The following is a 21,051-nucleotide window of genomic DNA, read 5'->3' on the forward strand; positions in this document are numbered from 1 at the left end:
GTGCATTGCGCTAAATGACGTCGCACGGACGTCATTTGTTTAGACGTTAACGTAAATGGCGTCCAGCGCCATTCACGGACGACTTACGCAAACTACGTGATTTTTTAAATTTCGGCGCGGAACGACGGCCATACTTAAAGCGGTGGTTCACCCTTATTAACATGTTTTTAGCATAACATTTGGCATAGTAGCGCGAGCTACAGTATGCCTGTCTTAATTTGTTTAGTCCCGTACTCACAGTGTAATCGTAGACACAAGATTTCGACTCCCCGCGGGGAATGGGCGTTCCTATGGAGAGGGAAGGTGATTGACGGCCGGCTCTGGCACGTCACGCTCCCCGAAGACAGCCGGAACAGGTCTCGGCTCTTCACGGCGCTACATGGCGCCTGCGCACAGACTATGCGCAGGCGCCGTGGAGCATGAGCAGTACGTTTGGCGTGGGAACGCGCCTAATTTAAATGGTGCCCGCCCCATTTGAATTAGGCGGGCTTGCGCCAAGCGCATTTACGTTACACCGCCGCAAGTTTACAGGTAAGAGCTTTGTGAATCAGGCACTTACGCTGTAAACCTGCGGCGGTGTAACGTAAATGGGATACGTTACGCTGCCGAGGAGTAACATAATTCTTTCTGAATCTGGCCCACTGTACAGTCATTGTACATATAAATCTGTTTTAATATTTAATTTCTCAGCCGAGTGTCCCATGGAAATTACCTTAAATTGATATGGCATTATATATTTAGTTACTGACATTCATTTACTAGACTGGATAACGCTTGGTTACAACTTACGGAAATAACTATATGTGTGTGCTAGAGAAAATAGCATCTATAATCAGGGGTATGTAATAAGACCGTGCCAAAAGGGAGTGAGGATGTGCCATGTGCATAGAAATCGGACTTCATATTACAACACATAACGGAAATTCTGAATCTGGTTGACCTCTGTGGGCTGCTGCACATTTCTTTTGCCTTATTAAATAAGTTCAGCACGGTTACTATTTTCTGTGTAAACCCGTAATAAGTATTATAAAGCAGTCAAAATCACCCAACATTTCTCTGGAGGTATGTATATATAATGGAGGTGTAAATATATATATATATACACACACAGTATAGTGTGTATAGTATCGGGAACAATGTTGCTGAATAAACTCATTCGATATTTATACGCGTATTTAAGTATATCTAAGTACACTGGGCCAGATTCACAAAAGAGATACGACGGCGTATCTCCTGATACGCCGTCGTATCTCTGTGATCCGCCCGTCGTAACTATGCGGCTGATTCATAGAATCAGTTCCGCATAGATAGCCCTAAGATCTGACAGGTGTAATTGACTTACACCGTCGGATCTTAGGATGCAATTCTATGCCGGCCGCTAGGTGGCGAGGCCATTGCGGTCGGCGTAGAATATGCAAATGACTAGTTACACCGATTCACGAACGTCCGCACTGCCCGTTGATCTAAATTTACATAGTTTCCGTCGAGATACGCGTCATAAAATTAGGGCTGCCTCCTAGGTGTTCTAAGCAATGTTAAAGCGGGGGTTCACCCTATTAATAAAAAAAAAAAAAAAAAAAAAATTTCTTCTAGCATAACATGAGGCATAGTAGCACGAGCTACAGTATGCCTGTCTTTATTTTTTATAAATTTTATTTTATTTTAATTGTGGAAATGTCCATAAGAAATGCAAATTAGGTTGAGGCACCTGGCACAAACTGCGGCTAAATTACTGCTTTACTCAGAGAAGAGATAGCTCAGAGACCACAGCTAAATAGAGACCTTGCACTGTACTAAGTTAGCCCTCAGTGGAGACATATCCTCATATTACCACTGTTTTATGGCCTAATAATCATACATACAACAAATCATTTACATTTTCTATGCTTCTAAATGCGTTAAGGTAGCCACACACCAGTACAATTCATTTGAAAACGTTCATTTTGTTCGATTTTTCTATAGTTAACCTGGCCATACACTGATCAAAATTCAGCTGGTTCAGCAGGGGTCATCCGAATTTTAATCATTTTTTTTGGCCATCCCAACTCAACAGAAGTTGCTTGTTTGATCAATTTCTGTTGAAGGAACATGTTGAAAGATTTTCCTTGATCAATCGAGTGGCTGCTGATCTGTGTATTGTGAAGGCTTCTGCTGTCAGAATACAATGGCTTGGCAGGGGGGATTCCTCCTGTAGGCAGGTTGCCTACTGTGAGTTAGTTAGTCGGTATTGACTGCAGTCAGAGGGAAGGGGGTTAATGTTATTACCGCCTTCCCTGGGCTAAGTTTACAGGATTTCTTGGGTCCGGCCTCCCATCTTGTATGTTGTAAAAGGGAGAGGGGTCCGGCTCCCAGGGGGCAATTGAATAACTTACCTTCACTTTCGGTTCATGTGACGGCTAAAACTTTTGCATTACTTGGTTGGGATATGATGAAAGGCAATAGCCATCAGAACAAATAGAAATTCTAAATCTCCCCAGAAGAGGCACTGACGGCAATAAAATCCTGACAGTGGCTCTAACCTTTTCACATTCTATATCAAATGAAATAAAGAAATTCAGGATTTACATGTACTTTAATAATAGCAGCCCCTATAATTTTGTAGTGTTCCCTTAAAGCATACCAATGATCAAAATGTAAAATCATACAGGTGAAACTCGAAAAATTAGAATATCGTGCAAAAGTTAATTTATTTCACTAATGCAACTTAAAAGGTGAAACTAATATATAAAATAGACTCATTACATGAAAAGCAAGATAGTTCAAGCCGTGATTTGTCATAATTGTGATGATTATGGCTTACAGCTCATGAAAACCCCAAATCCACAATCTCACAAAATTAGAATATTGTGAAAAAATGCAAAATTCTAGGCTCTCAGGGCCAGATTCTCAAAGGCGTTACGACGGCGCAACACCATTAGCGCCGTCGTAACACCTCATCTGGCCCCGGGTATCTATGCGACTGATTCTCAGAATCAGTTGCGCATAGGTACCCATTAGATCTGACATGCGTAAGGCTGTTACGCTGTCAGATCTTAAATGTATTTTTTTTTCCCGCCGCTAGGTGTCGCATCGTCGCTTTTCCCCGTCGTCTATGCAAATGAGGTAAGTACGGCGATTCCCGAACATACGCGAGGTCGACGCAGCGAATTAACGTCGTTTGCGTAGCGTACCCGACGCGTAAGGTTGCCCCTGCTAATTAGCAGGCGCAACCAATGTTAACGATGGCCGTCGTTCCCGCGTCGAATTCAATAAAAATTACGTCGTTTGCGTAAGATGTCCGTGAATGGCGCTGGACGCCATTTACGTATACATCTAGGCAAATGACGTCGGGGCGACGTCATTTAGCGCAATGCACGTCGGGTAATTTACCCGACGGAGCATGCGCAGTACGCTCGGCGCGGGAGCGCGCCTAATTTAAATGGTGCCCGCCACATTTGAATTGGGCGGGCTTGCGACGAGCAATCTAACGCTACACCGCCGCAAGTTTACAGGTAAGTGTTCTGAGAATCAGGATGTAAACCTGTAGACCTGCGGCGGTGTAACGTAGATCTCATATATTCCGCTGCCCAGGAGCAGCGCGAATGTATGAGAATCTGGCCCAAAGTGTCCCACTCTAATCAGCTAATTAAGCCATAACACCTGCAAAGGGTTCCCAAGCCTTTAAATGGTCTCTCAGTCTGGTTCAGTAGGAATCACAATTATGGGAAAGACTGCAGACCTGACAGTTGTGCAGAAAACCATCATTGACACCCTCCATAAGGAGGGAAAGCCTCAAAGGGTAATTGCAAAAGAAGTTGGATGTTCCCAAAGTGCTCTATCAAAGCACATTAATAGAAAGTTATGTGGAAGGGAAAAGTGAGGAAGAAAAAGGTGCACAAGCAGCAGGGAAGACCGCAGCCTGGAGAGGATTGTCAGGAAAAGGCCATTCAAAAGTGTTGGGGACTTTCACAAAGAGTGGACTGAGGCTGGAGTCGGTGCATCAAGAGCCACCACACACAGACGGATCCTGGACATGGGCTTCAAATGTCGTATTCCTCTTGTCAAGCCACTCCTGAACAACAAAAAATGTCAGAAGCTTCTTACCTGGGCTAAAGAAAAACAAACCTGGTGTGTTGGTTAGTGGTCCAAAGTCCTCTTTTCTGATGAGAGCAAATTTTGCGATGGAAACCAAGGAGCCAGAGTATGGAGGAAGAATGGAGAGGCACACACTGCATGATGCTTGAAGTCCAGTGTGAAGTTTCCACAGTCTGTGTTGATTTGGGGCGCCATGTCATCTGCTGGTGTTGGTCCACTGTGCTTCATTAAGTCCAGGGTCACCGCAGCCGTCTACCAGGAGATTTTCGAGCACTTCATGCTTCCTTCCGCAGACGAGCTCTATGGGGATGCTGACTTCATTTTCCAGAAGGACTTAGCACCTGCCCACACTGCCAAAAGCACCAAAACCTGGTTCAATGATCATGCGATTACTGTGCTTGATTGGCCAGCAAACTCGCCTGACCTAAATCTCATAGAGAATCTATGGGCATTGCCAAGAGAAAGATGAGAGACATGAGACCGAACAATGCAGAAGAGCTGAAGGCCGCTATTGAAGCATCCTGGTCTTCCATTAACACCTCAGCAGTGCCACAGGCTGATAGCTTCCATGCCACGCCACATTGAGGCAGTATTTGCTGCAAAAGGGGCCCAAACCAAGTACTGGGTACATATGCATGCTTTTATATGCATGCTTCTACTTTTCTGAGGTCTGATATTGTTCTATGTACAATCCTTGTTTTATTGATTGCATGTTTTTTGAGCTGTAAGCCATAATCGTCACAATTAAGACAAATCACGGCTTGAACTATCTTGAACTATCTTGCTTTGCATGTAATGAGTCTATCTCATGTATTAGTTTCACCTTTTAAGTTACATAAGTGAAATAAATGAACTTTTGTACGATATTCAAATTTTTCGAGTTTCACCTGTATATTCGTTTTCACATTGTATTTCAATTATTTCTAGCCTACTCAATTATTCTGAACAATCTTGAAGTTTGTTTTATGTGAAGATCCCCACACATTTACTTGGAGTTCTGTGACGCGTATTCACTATGCCCTGTGAGTAGGCACTGCTGTGTCACACACTTCCCAGATCCTGCCTACTGAACTACAGAGGCGCTGAGGGGAGGAGTTTCAGGAGGCGGAGTCAGTACAGGAATCAGCTTGCAGGCAGCAAGTTACTATGGGTTATATAGTCCTTAGAAGCTGTAAGTAGACAGCAAAGACCTGTAAAAAGCTGCAAAGCATGCAGGGAATCCAGGAAGCTATGGAAATAGATGGCCAGCAGATAGGTATTACTTACAAAATGTTTTCAAGTAAGTTTATATTGACTTGTCTAAAAGAACTGTTATTTGTATTTCTATTATAATTCTGATGTTATAATATGAAAGTGTAAGCTGTGAATATAGAGTCTCATTTACTGGGAAATTATCATATCAGTATAATGTGAAAATATTGCAGAAAATAAATTCATGCTATAAAATATATATTAAGGAAAATTAGTAACATTTAAACAAGAAACTGGAAAAATATCTTAATTTTTGTACATTAGAAATGTAACTGGTTAATTACACTAATCCGTTTTCAAACATTCACTTTGTGTTAGATGTGTGAATCTCAGAAGCCACATGTTAATAGCCCAGGTAATGGACTTTTTAGCTATAAAAAGTGGGAAATTAGGAGTGAAAGCCAAAGATTATGCTATTTGCATCACATCTCACCAGCTCCGTTCTAATTAGAAAATGCAGCTGTAGCAAAAGACTGAAACTTTTTAAGTTGAAGCTAATTGTCTGTGGGTGAAATATGGCTCATAAAAGTAAATTTGTCAACTTCATTAAGAACAATTATTGAGTCATAATTAAATTGTAATGCCCTTTTTCCAATTAGATCATTCTTTGCCATGATGAAAAGCTGTCTGATGTAACCACTAAAATAAAAGTTGATCTATTATATACAGAAATCTTCAGTGTGTTTTATTGACATTTTATTGGTGAATAAATATCTGGGAAATAAAAAAAAGACCCAAATGAATGCAGATATGTATTTATTAATAAATCACTAAAATGTATTTTTTTTTTTTTTTTTTATGAAAACAGTCTCAGTAACTGAATTTGACTTTGAATTTTATTTTATTCTCTTGCAATCTCCTATACAGTGGCACTCAGACTGGTAGATGGAGGGGAGGACTGTGGGCTAGTAAGGGGTACTACATGCAATTGTACTTTGTTAGACTGCTGTCCAATCAGCAGGCTGGAAGAAGAAAGAGGAAACTACTATAGCTGTTCTACAGTCTACAATTGTAAGGCTAATGCCGCGTACACACGGTCGGAATTTCCAACAACAAATGTTCGATGATGAGCATGTTGTCGGAAATCTGACCGTGTGTATGCTCCATCGGACATTTGCTGTCGGAATCTCCAACAACAAATGTTTGAGAGCTCGTTCTCAATTTTTCCGATTGTGTGTAACCAATTCCAATGCACAAAATTCCACGCTTGCTCTGAACCAAGTACGAGACAGAAGCGCTCGGTCTGGTAAAACTAGCGTTCGTTATGGAGATAGCACATTTGTCATGCTGTAACGGACTGAAAAGTATGAGCCTGAAAAGCGCAAAACGTCTCTCACCAAACTTCTACTAACACGACTGGTATTGAACTTCTCTTTTCTCGGCTCTTCGTATGTGTTGTACGTCACCGCGTTCTTGACGTTCGGAATTTCCGACAACATTTGTGTGACCTTGTGTATGCAAGACAAGTTTGAGCCAACATCCGTTGGAAAAAAATCCACGGTTTTGTTGTCGGAATGTCCGACCGCGTGTACACGGCATTAGTTTACACATGCAGTTTGGGGCCAATAAAAACAAGCAGCCCCTATTTAAAGCAAAATTTCACCCAAAAGGGGAAATTTCACTTGTTTGCATGCTTTCCCCCTCCACTGCTACATATGACACTTTTTGGGGGGGAGTGGGTACCTGGTTTTCACAGGTACCCGCTCCTACTTCTGGGTCAGATTGCCACGACGATCTATGAGGATGTTCAGCTTCTCCTCCTTCCCCCACAGCCTTAGGCGGCGTACACATGGTCGAACATGTCCACTGAAACTGGTCCGCGGACATGTCCGACCCTGTGTACGGCCTAGCGGACAGGTTTTCAGCGGACAAAAGTTTCTTAGCAAGCTTATGACGTGTAACCAGCGTCCCGAAATCCTGTGCATGCGTCGAATTGATTTGACGCATGCATGGAAGCATTGCACTTCCGTGTTTGAGAACGTTGGTGTCTTCTACATCACCGCGTTCTCTGTCCGTGGGGATTTTGGTCTGATGGTGTGTACTCCTCGTGTGTACGGGGCCTTATTAACCACTTAAGCCCCGGACCATATTGCTGCCTAAAGACCCAAGGGGTTTTTACAGTTCGGGACTGCGTCGCTTTAACAGACAATTGCGTGGTCGTGCGACGTGGCTCCCAAACAAAATTGGCGTCCTTTTTTCCCCACAAATAGAGCTTTCTTTTGGTGGTATTTGATCACCTCTGCGGTTTTTATTTTTTGCGCTATAAACAAAAATAGAGCGACAATTTTGAAAAAAATGCAATATTTTTTACTTTTTGCTGTAATAAATATCCCCCAAAAACATATATACATTTTTTTTCCTCAGTTTAGGCCGATACGTATTCTTCTACCTATTCTTGGTAAAAAAAATCGCAATAATCGTTTATCGGTTGGTTTGCGCAAAATTTATAGCGTTTACAAAATAGGGGATAGTTTTTTTGCATTTTTATTTATTTTATTTTTTTTTTACTACTAATGGCGGCGATCAGCGATTTTTTTCGTGACTGCGACATTATGGCGGACACTTCGGACAATTTTGACACATTTTTGGGACCATTGTCATTTTCACAGCAAAAAATGCATTTAAATTGCATTCTTTATTGTGAAAATGACAGTTGCAGTTTGGGAGTTAAACACAGGGGGCGCTGTAACATTTAGGGATCACTGTGTGTGTGTGTTTACTAGTGTAGGGGGGTGTGGCTGTAGGACTGACACCATCGATCGAGTCTTCCCTATAAAAGGGATCACTCGATCGATGTGCCGCCACAGTGAAGCACGGGGAAGCCGTGTTTACACACGGCTCTCCCCGTTCTTCAGCTCCGGGGAGCGATCGCGACGGAGCGGCTAAAAACAAATAGCCGCGCCGTCGTCCCGGATCGCTCCCCGAGCGGACCCGACCTCCGCATGTACGGGGGGGGGGTCCCGATCGGACCCCCCACCCACGTCTAGCAGAGGACGTACAGGTACGTACATGTGCCTGTCCGTGCCATTCTGCTGACGTATATGTACATGAGGAGGTCGGGAAGTGGTTAAAGGGGTTGTAAAGGTTCATGTTTTATGCATTAAGGTGAAAAAACATATTACGATTACCGCTCCCAGCCCCCCCCCTTTTACTTACCTGAGCCCTGGAAAGTCCCACTTCGCGAACACGCTCTTCCTTTGCCCGGTATTTTCGGCTCTTTAATGGATAGATTAATAGCAGTGCAGCCATTAGCTTGCACTGCTGTCAATCCAACAACACACATTTGTTGGCGGACAATTTTAAAGCATGCTATCCCACATTTGTCCGTGAAAAATCTGACAACAATTGCTCGATGGAGCATATAAATGGTCTGATTTTTTTCCGACAACAGTGTGTCATCACACAATTCCCGTCTGATAATCCGATCTTGTGTACGAGGCTTTAGGCTTCAATTATATGGGCACTGAGACCCATAGTCAGTTAATGGGTTATGTGTTTATATGGCTTGAACCACCAGGTGTTTGATCAGGTTGACCATTCCAGTCTATAGGGATGCAGAGGCTGCATGGAAAAAGCCACTTTACAAACAATGCACATGCGGGTGAGCGTTCCCCAAATGCACACTGTCAGCATTCGGGGCCGCTCTACTGCACCTGCATGCCTGTCAAATTGGGATGAGTGGCTGTGTAAATAAGGGGTAAAGGAAGGTGAAAAATCATTACTGCTAGAGTTATCAGATAAAGAAAGCTCAGAAAAGATCTAAATCCGTGTCTGAATTTTACCATATGTAAAACACACCCGATCAACAAAGAAACGCTAGTTATGGCCTGAAATATCTGGCGCCAATACCCCCTTTCCTCTGTCACCAGCATTGCATAATATAAGACATAGGGGGTTATTTACGAAAGGCAAATCCACTTTGCACTACATGTGCAAACTACAAGTGCAAAGTGCACTTGAAATTGCACTGAAAGTGCACTTGGAAGTGCAGTCGCTGTACATCTGAGGGGTAGATCTGAAATGAGGAGAAGCTCTGCTGATTTTATTATCCAATCATGTGCAAGCTAAAATGCTGTTTTTTATTCTCCTTGCATGTCCCCCTCGGATCTACAGCGACTGCACTTCCAAGTGCACTTTGCACTTGTAGTTTGCACTTGTAGTGCAAAGTGGATTTGCCTTTAGTAAATAACCCCCATAGTTTGGATGCATCAAGACAGAGTTCCCACAATGATGCAACAAGTGAACACAAGCAATCAACTCAGGCCTCGTACACACGACCGAGGAACTTGACGGGCGAAACACATCGTTTTTCTCGTCGAGTTCCTTGTTAGGCTGTCGAGAAACTCGACAAGCCAATATTCTCCATTCCCGTCGAGGAAAAAGAGAATATGCTCTCTTTTTGGCTCGTCGAGTTCCTCGACAGTTTCCTTGTCTAAAAATGTACACACGACCGGTTTCCTCGGCAAAAAAAAACAAAACAGCAAGTTTCTTGCTGGTTTTTGCCGAGAAACTCGGTCGTGTGTACGAGGCCTCACAGATTCCCATTGTAGGCTATCTGGCTGTTTTGCCTCAGTATTGAGTCAGGATACCACATGCTGGTATCCTGCAGTACTATACCAGATATACACAGAGGAAACCAGACTAAACCCTAATTGAAAAAAAAAATGGAACTTATTATAAATACAAGAAAACTTGTGACACAAAACATAAATAAACACAACCAATACACAATCCAGCAAACATACATAACGAGGAAACTACCTATGTACAGGAGAAGGGGCAACAGGCAGAGCAGGGTGCAGTGGGATAACAAATTAAGAGTATACAATTACTGTAGCTGCTGGCTTTTAATATAAGAACACTTTCCTGTCCAGAGATCCTGTGATGTCGGCACCCCGAGCCGATTCTTCAATCGGCTTCGGGTGCAGGTCCCGGCATTGTAAGTTGTGGTTTCCTACTGCGCATGCACGAGTCACGCTGAGCTTTCTGAATTGTCCTGTTGTCTTCTGGGACCTGTGTGTGCCCAAGGTGGCAGCAGGGGAAAGGAGGAGAGGCCAGAAATACTCTTAGATCGCCTCTACGATCTTACCGGGATGTGGGAGCGGGTACCTGTTAAAATCAGGTACCCGCTCCCCCCAAAAAAGTGCCAAATGGGGCAGTGGAGGGGGGAGGGTGTGAACAAGCAGAGCTTCCCCTTTTTGAACAGGAATCTTTGCCATATATTTATTAATAGATTATTTTGAGTGAGCGCCATTTCACCCCTTCTTTAACAAACAGTTTTTTTAGTGTGTGAACACTTCTTTTGCTATGGCTGCTACTTGTGTATATTTATTATTTTAGTCGTTGTGTATTTATACCCAGTGTGGTTAGCGCATTAGTAACTCCCATTACAAATAATATTACTATACATTCTATAGTGTAGCGCTTAAAACTTTTATTCTTCATTAACAATTTAGAAAACATAACTGCATTTGACCTATGACTATTACAAAGTAGACCCAGATTACAAATTATTGTACTTAAAACCGCACATAAAGGGGCAGATCCACAAAGCGAGTACGCCGGCGTACTTTCAAATTTCCCGCGTCGTATCTTTGTTTTGAATCCTCAAAACAAGATACGACGGCATCTGGGTTAGATCCGACAGGCGTACGGCTTCGTACGCCTTCAGATCTAAGATGCAATTTTTCGGCGTCCGCTGGGTGGCGTTCACGTCGTTTTCCGCATCGAGTATGCAAATTAGCTATTTCCGACGATCCATGAACGTACAAGCGGCCGTTGCATTCATTTACGTTGTCTCTAGTCGGCTTTTTCCGGCGTATAGTTAAAGCTTCTGTTTCGTGGCGTATAGTTAAACCTGCTATGTTAAGTATGGCCGTCGTTCCCGCGTTTAATTTGAATTTTTTTTTTTTGTTTGCTTAAGTCGACTGTGAATCGTGGGATGGACATAATTTACGTCCAAGTCAAAACAATGACATCCTTGCAACGTCATTTCGCGCAATGCACGGTGGGAAATTTAGGGACGGCGCATGCGCAGTTCGTTCGGCGCGGGGACGCGCTTCATTTAAATGAAACACGCCCCCCTACTCGCCAATTTGAATTAGGCGCCGTTACGCCGCGAGAGATACACTACGCCGCCGTAACTTACGGCGCAAATTCTTTGTGGATTCAAAGCTGCCAAAAGTAAGTTACAGCAGCGTAGCGTATCTCACATACGCTGCGCCCATCTAATTGTATGTGGATCTGCCCCAAAATTGTTACCTAACAGAGGAAGAAGTTGTAATATACATTATTCGACTATTATGTTAATACCTTTTATGGGGTAAAAATATAAGATAAATGCATACTGAAAATTATTAAACACAAGCTAAGAATATGAGATCAGTCTCTTTAATCCATAGACTAGGATAGAGAAAGCAAGACATGGAATGACAGTTCTATTACCTATCCTGTGTCCGGTGCTACTAACCTTTGTCCAGTGCGATTTTCTTAAACTCAGCAAAGTTGCAACTTGCGCTCAACTGTGCAAAACTAACTCAATGCTCCAGACTTATCTTACATTCAAAGGAGCCAGGAAGGAAATGATTTCTTAGTAACTCATTTAAATACCCTTCTTTCATTTGCCACAGGCTGATAATACACAATTTTACGCATCAAACTGACAGCAATGTACTGCAGGGTGACCTTTAGATTTAATATATTTTTAGCAGCCTCATTCAGTCCTAACACCACAACCATATCAGTCTTATACACTCGCTTCTCTGGATGTCGCCATCTAATTTCTCCGCTCATTTTAAAGTTAAAGCAAGGGGAAACAACACCACCGGGTATGAAAGGGCTGGAATATCTATCTGCAATCATTCCAAATTCGATCACAGCCTAAAATAAAAGTATTTGCAATACTGAGAGATACATTTCTACAACAACATTTGCGTTCTATGATTTCTCCGTCTTTCGTCATCATCTAATGCAGTGGTTCTCAACCTGGGGTTGGGACCCCCTTGGGGGTCGAATAAAGCTTTGCCGGGGGTCACTAGGCTTGTGCATTTCGTTTCGTTCCAAATCGAAATTCGGACGAATTTTTCATTATTCGGACATTCGGATGCATACGAATTCCCGAATTGCAATATTAACGAATTTACCGAAACCAAACGAACATTTTCGATGCCGAATCGAAAACCCGCGGATGAAATTCGATTGGAATTCGAAAAAAAAAAATTCTATTCGTATTGAATTCGAAAAAAAATTCTATTCGAAAAGAGACTATTTGTTTTCGAATCCGGTCGAAATATTTTCGATTTCGACCGGATTTTTCGAAATTCGGTCGAAAACAAACGAATTCCGAAAACGGTCGAAATATTTTCGATTTCGACCGGATTTTTCGAAATTCGGTCGAAAACAAACGAATTCCGAAAACGAATTTAACACATGTAACAAATCTAACTTAACGAAATTAATTAAATAACGAATTAAAACGAAACTAAACACATTTTTCCCTTTTGCACATGCCTAGGGGTCACCATATCCTGGGCTGTTCCTGAAGCCTGCACCGCTCTCCCAGCCTATTTGCGGCCGCCCAGCAGGGCTGTTCCTGGAGCCAGCGGCCGCCCACTCAGCCTCTTTACAGGCGCCCATTCAGTTCATGGCATGGCTGGGGGGCAGAAACTAGAGGTCAGCTGACTGGTGAGGAATGTGAAGTGGGAGGGGCTGGAGGAGACCCTATCTCCTGATTTTGGCATAGGTGTCACTGCTACGAAACACCACAAAGTCAGAGACACAGTGAAGCCAGAGATACAGTGAGTAAAGCCTCGTACACACGACCGAGTTTCTCGGCAAAAACCAGCAAGAAACTTGCTGTTTTGTTTTTTTTGCCGAGGAAACCGGTCGTGTGTACACTTTTCGACGAGGAAACTGTCGAGGATCTCGTCGAGCCAAAAAGAGAGCATTACTTCTTTTTCCCCGACGGTAATGGAGAAATTTGGCTCGCCGAGATCCTCGACAGCCTAACAAGGAACTCGACGAGCAAAACGATGTGTTTCGCCCGTCGAGTTCCTCGGTCGTGTGTACGAGGCTTCACACTACCTGTGATTATAGTTGCCATTAAAAGGACTCTGGGAGCACTAAATGTCTGCGGGTTAGGGGCAGTAGTGTATTTCGTTTTTGTGCCGCCCTAGGCCTGATTAAACTTGTACACCCCCTAATTTAAATATGACCCACCCCTTCCTGGCAAGGCCACACCCATTTCTGTTTAAGACCCGCCATGAGATTTTCGAGTGGGGACACTAGTTCTGAGAGCCTGTGGGGGGGAATGTATTCCCTTAATTTGCATAGATTTCCTTTCACTTCCTGTTTGGCTACGGGGCAGGAAGTGAAGGGAAATCTCTGCAATGGGACAGGGATAGTAAAAAATAAACTGACAGGGGCTATAACCCTCCCTTACTTATCCAAAATGAAAGAAAAAAAAAGTGTTACCTATAGTTCTACTTTAAGCACAAATTTCTGATAATTTTATGGAGAAGACTAAGAAGATATAACCATGACAAGGATACAGCAGAAAACATATAGCACAGTGAGGAAGGTTTGTGGTCCAGGCTGATAGGACAGTCAAAATTAGAAGCAGCACTAGACTAATTTGCCTCTTAGCACAGTCCGCACCATAAGACTGGCGCAAGCCGACGGGGACTCTTTCTGTGCTGCCCCCCTGCAAAGTGCTGCCCTAGGCCTGGGTCTTGTTGGCCTAGGCCAGGATACAGCGTTGGTTAGGGGTGCAAATTACTTGTCTTACCTTGGGTGCTGACAACCCACACTACAAAAATAATATTACTGTTAGGGGTCCCTAACGAACGAGAGCCGCACAGTCCCTTCGTTATTTTACAGTGCGGCTCTCGTTAATATCTGTGGATATAGACCTTGACTAGAAATATGTACTGTATATATTGGATGTTTTTTTTTATGATACTATCCATTCATTTATATATATATATTTACAGTGGAACCCCGGATTACGAGGATAATCCATTCCAGGAGAATGCTTGTAATCCAAAGCACTCGCATATCAAAGCGAGTTTCCCCATAGAAGTCAATGGAAACGAAAATAATTTGTTCCACATTGACTTCTATGGCATGCAATACCGCATGTGGCCAGAGGTGGGGGGGGGGCGCTGAAGAGACTCGTAAATACTCGGAGACCATTTGGCTGCATTCGGAAACCCTTGGAAAGGCTCGGAAACACTCAGGAACGGAGTATATCCAAGTGTTTCCGAGGATTTCCGAACAGCTCCGATCGGCTCCGGCGCCCCCTGCACCTCTGGCCAAATGCGGTACTGCACGCTCATTACTTATTTCACTTATTAAAATGCAAATTAATTGATAACTTTTTTGAAATGCGTTTTTCTGGATATTTTTGTTGTTATTTTGTCTCTCACTGTTAAAATAAACCTACAATTAAAATGATAGACTGGTCGTTTTTTTTTTGTCAGTGGGCAAACGTAAAAATCAGCAGGGGATTAAATACTTTTTTCCCTCAAATATATATATATATATACTCACTGGCCACTTTATTAGGTACACCTTACTAGTACCGGGTAGGACTCCCTTTTCCCCTCAGAACTGCCTTAATTCTTCGTGGCATAGATTCAACAAGGCGTTGGAAACATTCCAGAGATTTTGGTCCATATTCACATGATAGCATCACACAGTTGCTGTAGATTTTTTTGTTGCAGATTCATGATGCAAATCTCCCATTCCACCACATCCCAAATGTGTTCTATTGCATTTGAGATCTGGTGACTGTGGAGGACATTGGAGTACAGTGAACTCATTGTCATGTTCAAGAAACCAGGGGTGAGATGATTTGACCTTTGGTGCATTATCCCGCTGGAAGGAGCCATCAGAAGATGGGTACACTGTAGTCATAAAGGGATGGACATGGTCGGCAACAATACTCAGGAAGGCCGTGCCATTTAAATAAATGCTCAATTGGTACTAAGAGGCCCAAACTGTGCCAAGAAAATATCCCCCACACCATTACACCACCACCCACCTGGATTGCTGATACAAGGTAGGATGTTGCGACTGAAATCATAACTCATCAGATCAGGCAACATTTTTCCAATCTTCTATTGTCCAATTTTGGTGAGCCTGTGCAAACTGTAGCCTTTGTTTCCTGTTCTTAGCCGACAGGTGTAGCACCCAGTGTTGTCTTATGCTTCTGTAGCCCATCTGCTTCAAGGTTCAATGTGTTGTGTGTTCAGAGATGGTATTCTGCATACCTTGGTTGTATAGAGTGGTTATTTGAGTTACTGTAGCCTTTCTGTCATCTCAAACCAGTCTGCCCATTCTCTTCTGACCTCTGACATCAATAAGGCATTTTCATCCACACAACTGCCGCTCACTGGATAGTTTCTCTTTTTTGGACCATTGTCTATAAACCCTGGAGATGGTTGCGCGTGAAAATCCCAGTAGATCAGCAGTTTTTGAAATACTCAGACCAGCCCGTCTGGCACCAACAACCATGCCACATTTAACCACTTGCTTACTGGGCACATATACCTCCCTCCTGCCCAGGTGAAATTTCAGCTTCCGGCACTGCGTCGCTTTAACTGACAATTGCGCGGTCATGCAACGTGGCTCCCAAACAAAATTGACGCCCTTTTTTTCCCATAAATAGAGCTTTCTTTTGGTGGTATTTGATCACCTCTGCGTTTTTTTTTTTGCGCTATAAACAAAAAAAGCAACAATTTTGAAAAAAAAAACAATATTTTTTACTTGTTGCTATAATAAATAGCCCAATTAAAAAAAAAAAAAAAAAATTCTCAGTTTAGGTCGAAACGTATTCTACATATTTTTGGTAAAAAAAAAATTGCAATAAGCGCTTACAAAATATGGGACAGAATTATTAATATTATTATTTTTTATTTTTTTACTAGTAATCTTTTATTGGGACTGCGACATTATGGCGGACACATTGGACACTTTTGACACATTTTTGGCGCCATTCACATTTATACAGCGATCAGTGCTATAAATATGCACTAATTACTGTATAAATGTGACTGGCATTGAAGGGGTTAACACTAGGGGGTGAGGAAGGGGTTAAATGTGTACCTGTATTGTGTTCTAACTGTGGGGGGAGGGGGGTGACTGGGGGAGGTGACCGATGCTGTGTCCCTATGTACAAGAGACACAGATCGGTCTCCTCTCTCCCCTGACAGGAAGTGGATCTGTGTGTTTACACACAGAGCTCCACGTCCCTGCTCTGTCATTACCGTTCGCGGGTAACTGGCGGACATCGTGAACGCCAGGCACGCGCATCGGCATCTCGGGGACGCGCTGGGCACGCGCGCGCCGCCGCCTGCGCGCTCGCGCGCCCCCCAGTGGCCGGAGGAATCCAGGACGTCATATGACGTCCTGTTGGAGCCACCGTGAAGCCGTCATTTGACAATGGCCCGGGGCTCAAGTGGTTAAAGTCACTTAAATCCCCTTTCGTTCCCATTCTGATGCTCGGTTTGAACTTCAGCAAGTCGTCTTCACCATGTCTAGATGTCTAAATGCATTGAGTTGCTGCCATGTGATTGGCTGATTAGAAATGTATGTTACTAAGCAATTAAACAGGTGTCCCTAATAAAGTGGCCGGTCAGTGTAAATTTACAGTAAATTCCTTGTAGTTTGAACCATGGGAATTCTACACTGATGTGTCAGTTCACATAAAGTGATTCATTGGGAAATCAATATATTAGTGCTTTGAGTTGACCTTTTTATCCAGAAAATGATTAACTTTAAAAGTTCTTCCCCAAGGTCACAAAGGATCATAATGATATAGTATATTAATTTACCTGTTGAAGTGTCCACAGGCAATTATTGACCAGTGAAAATGACCTGGCACCGAGGATTTAGCTGGACCTCAAAGGGCGAGATAGCAAATTACAGAATATTTATACTGTTTATTGATTGGAATGTATCTGGTGAGAAGAGCTGTTGACATTTAAGGTGCTGTCAAGATGGTTCTAAAACATTATTATTTATTTTTTGTGTTTACCGTATATACTCGAGTATAAGCCAAGGTACCTAATTTTACCCCAAAAAACTGGGAAAACGTATTGACTCGAGTATAAGCCTAGGGTGAGAATGCAGCAGCTACTGTAAGCGGAAAAGAGGGTCAACAATGCCCATTTACCTGCCTCACTGTGCCCATTTGCACGCCTCACTGTGCCCATTTGCACGCCTTACTGTGCCCAACCTCACTGTGCTCAACGTCACTGTGCCCATTGCTACTTCACTGTGCCCATTGCAACCTCACTGTGCCCATTGCAACCTCACTGTGGCCATTGCAACCTCACTGTGCCCAACCTCACTGTGGTCATTGCAACCTCACTATGCCCAACCTCACTGTGCCCATTGCAACCTCACTGTGCCCATTACCACCTCACTGTGACCATTGCCACCTCACTGTGCCCATTGCAACCTCACTGTGCCCATTGCAGCCTCCCTGTGCCCAAGTCAGTGTACTTGAAATTCTTGACAGGCTGCAGGCGTCCATTCATTGTTTGAAAGTCGCGGCCTTCTCCTGGTCCCGTTCCGTGATAGGCGTTTCCCATTAGCCTATCACGGACGTCTTCTCATCCTCTGACTCAGTTTCCCAGCAGTCGCTGTGTTCAGTGTTGCGCCAATCACCTTAGTCTTTTCATCCTCGCACATGAGAACATCCATGATAGGCGGAACACTGAATCCAGTGTCTGCTGGGAAACGCCTATGACGGAAGGGACCAGGGGGAAGCCGCGTCTTTTAAACAATGGACGCTCGCAGCACTTTAGGTACACTGACTCGTTTATAAGCCGAGGGGGGTATTTTCAGCCCTAAAAAAAGGGCTGAAAAACTTGGCTTATACTCGAGTATATACGGTATATATCACAGATAATAAAGTGGATGTAAACTGACTCGCATCCTTTCTAAACTACTGCCATAGTGCTGATGTATAAGGATATAGATGCCTCCTGCATGTATCCTTATCTGTCAAATGTCTCCCCTCTGTCTGTTATGAGATCTGAAAAACTGCAGATTCTGTGGGTGGATCTGTTGTCTGGAGCTTGATGGGTGGAGCCGTGATGTCGGTAGACTCCCCGCCCTCCTCTACACTCCCCTTGTCAACGTGCATTTTTTCCTGTGTATTCCTTACACTAAATTCTGCTATGATCACAAAAACATCCAGTCAAAATCCAGAAAAGTAACCACATGACTTCAGAAAAGGAGTGGGAATTAAAAAATAATGCCTGTCTCAAGCTAGTGCATGAGATATGTAAATAACCCGTCACTCACAGCAAGGGGGCGGAACGGGCTAAGGTTTTTCTCTGTAAGTCCGTTTTATTTCACTAAACAAAAAAAGAGGATTGCTCAGAGCTGGATTAACTCTGTGTGGCAAGACTGGGCACAGATCATAGGAGATCATATACTGTACATTGTGACATTAAAAAAAAAAATGTAAAACATTTCGGGTTTACATCCATCTATAGAATGGATAGAACTGTGTTTCTCAACTGGGTCCTATGAGAGGTACCCAGAGCTTCTGTTGTAGCCTGTCAATCAAGTAGGAACGCCCAGTCCCGAAGACCATACCCGGAAGCGGCGGAGAAGATCGCTCTCTAAAACAGTAAGTACTGCTTCGATTTTAAAAAAAACTACCCGATTCCCCTTCACAAAATGAGCATCAATCTAATGTTAAAAAATATTTTTCGGGTGAACTCCCGCTTTAAGAGAACATTTTTGTTGTTGTTTTTTTATTCGTGATGAGCTTTGGGTTCAATTTGGCCATAAATTTGACCAAACCCAATTTGCTCATGGCTGGAGAAAACAAATGTGGCTGTTCAAGCCTATAGCAACCAATTGACAACAATACACTTCCTGGCCTCTGAACTGTGGTCAAGTGGCTTAGAAGGACCAATCATTGCAGTTTTCTTATGTATCAGCCCCCTATGTATCTATAAGTCACAGTTCCCAACAGTCTTTGTTCAGTGTGTTTTAGAGTGGGCACGGAGCAGTTACAGAAAGATTACCGACTACTGGGAAAGCTAGATACTAATATTGGTGCAGATGGCTAAAATGTGTATATACCTTGGATTACGAGCATAATCCGTTCCATAATTTTTTCCGCATTGACTTCTATGGCATGCAATACCGCATACGGCCAGAGGTAGGGGGGGGGCGCCGGAGAGCCTTGGAAATACTCAGGGACAGCACAACTGATCTCGGAAACCCTCGAAAACGTTTGGAAACATTCAGGAACTGAGTATTTCTGAGTGATTCTGTGTATTTCTGGTTGGCTCAGAACCGCTTTGAGTGCCACCGGTGCCCCCGCACCTCTAGCCAAATGCGATACTGCACACCCCATTAGCTTGAATTCTGCTTGTTTTGCGAGACAACACTCGCAAACCGAGTCAGAATTTTTTTTTAAAAGTTGCTTGGTATTCAAAACGTTTGTTAACTGTGTTACTTGTAAACCAAGGTTCCACTGTACAGTATATTTTCACTGAGCCACAGAGACACAAAGGGCTCATTCATAAGTGTTGCAGCCATTACCACCCCTCTGAAAAGCAATCCATGGTGGTGATATGTTGCTTCCTCGCCACCTGATTTATCCCTGCAAATGCTGCCCCACCACACTGCTATCATGTGGGTAGTTTTATGGTGGCCCCTATGACTTGCATGGACAGCAACGCATGCTGTTGAGGCAGGTGGTCAGGGAGCAGTAAAACTGCAGCTTAACCTCCTAGTTGTATCATCCCCTGGCTGCTCATGTGAGTGAGCCCTAAAAATGTGTCAAAAGTGTCCGAAGTGTCCGCCATAAGGTCGCAGTACCGATAAAAATCGCTGATTGCTGCCATTACTAGTAAAAATAAAAATATTAATAAAAATGCCATAAAACTATCCACTATTTTGTAGACGCTATAACTTTTGCGCAAACCAATCAATAAACGCTTATTTTGATTTTTTTTACAAAAAATATGTAGAACAATACGTATCGGCCTAGACTGAGGAAAAAAACAGTTTTTTTATATATTTTTGGGGAAAATTTATTACAGCAAAAAGTAAAAAATATTAATTTATTTTTCAAAATTGTCACTCTATTTTTGTTTATAGCGCAAAAAAAAACAAAAAACGCAGAGGTGATCAAATACCACCAAAAGAAAGCTCTATTTGTGGGGAAAAAAGGACGCAAATTTTGTTTTGGAGCCACGTCGCACGACCGCACAATTGTCAGTTAAAGCGACGCAGTGCCGAATCGCAAAAAGGGGCCCGGTCATTGACCAGCAATATGGTCCGGGGCTAAAGTGGTTAAAACATGTGTCTCACTAGGGAGGTTTGGTTGATCAGACCAAACCTCAATACGATCGTTCTCAACAGTTTGTGGGTCTTTTTTTATCTCCCTGTACTTCATTTCCCAACATTCATTGCTGTACCAGGGTAAAATAAACAGGAGGTGGCTATAATACAATTGGCCACCGGAGGGAGCTAAGTTCCTTTTTTATCTACCAACGGTAGTCTTTTAACCATAGAGAAAGTGGTACCTTGCTACACATGTACCACTTGTATTGACGCTGACAGAGATCACAGTTTCCAGATAAATCCACATTGCTGATGTCCGCTTTAGAACATGTTTAATAATGTAGAAACATTTTAAATCTTTAAGCAGATCTTAAGGTGTATTATTCACTTTGCAAAGCTGCGAGAGCA

This window comes from Rana temporaria, chromosome 7 (assembly GCF_905171775.1).
Source record: "Rana temporaria chromosome 7, aRanTem1.1, whole genome shotgun sequence".
NCBI lineage: Eukaryota > Metazoa > Chordata > Amphibia > Anura > Ranidae > Rana > Rana temporaria.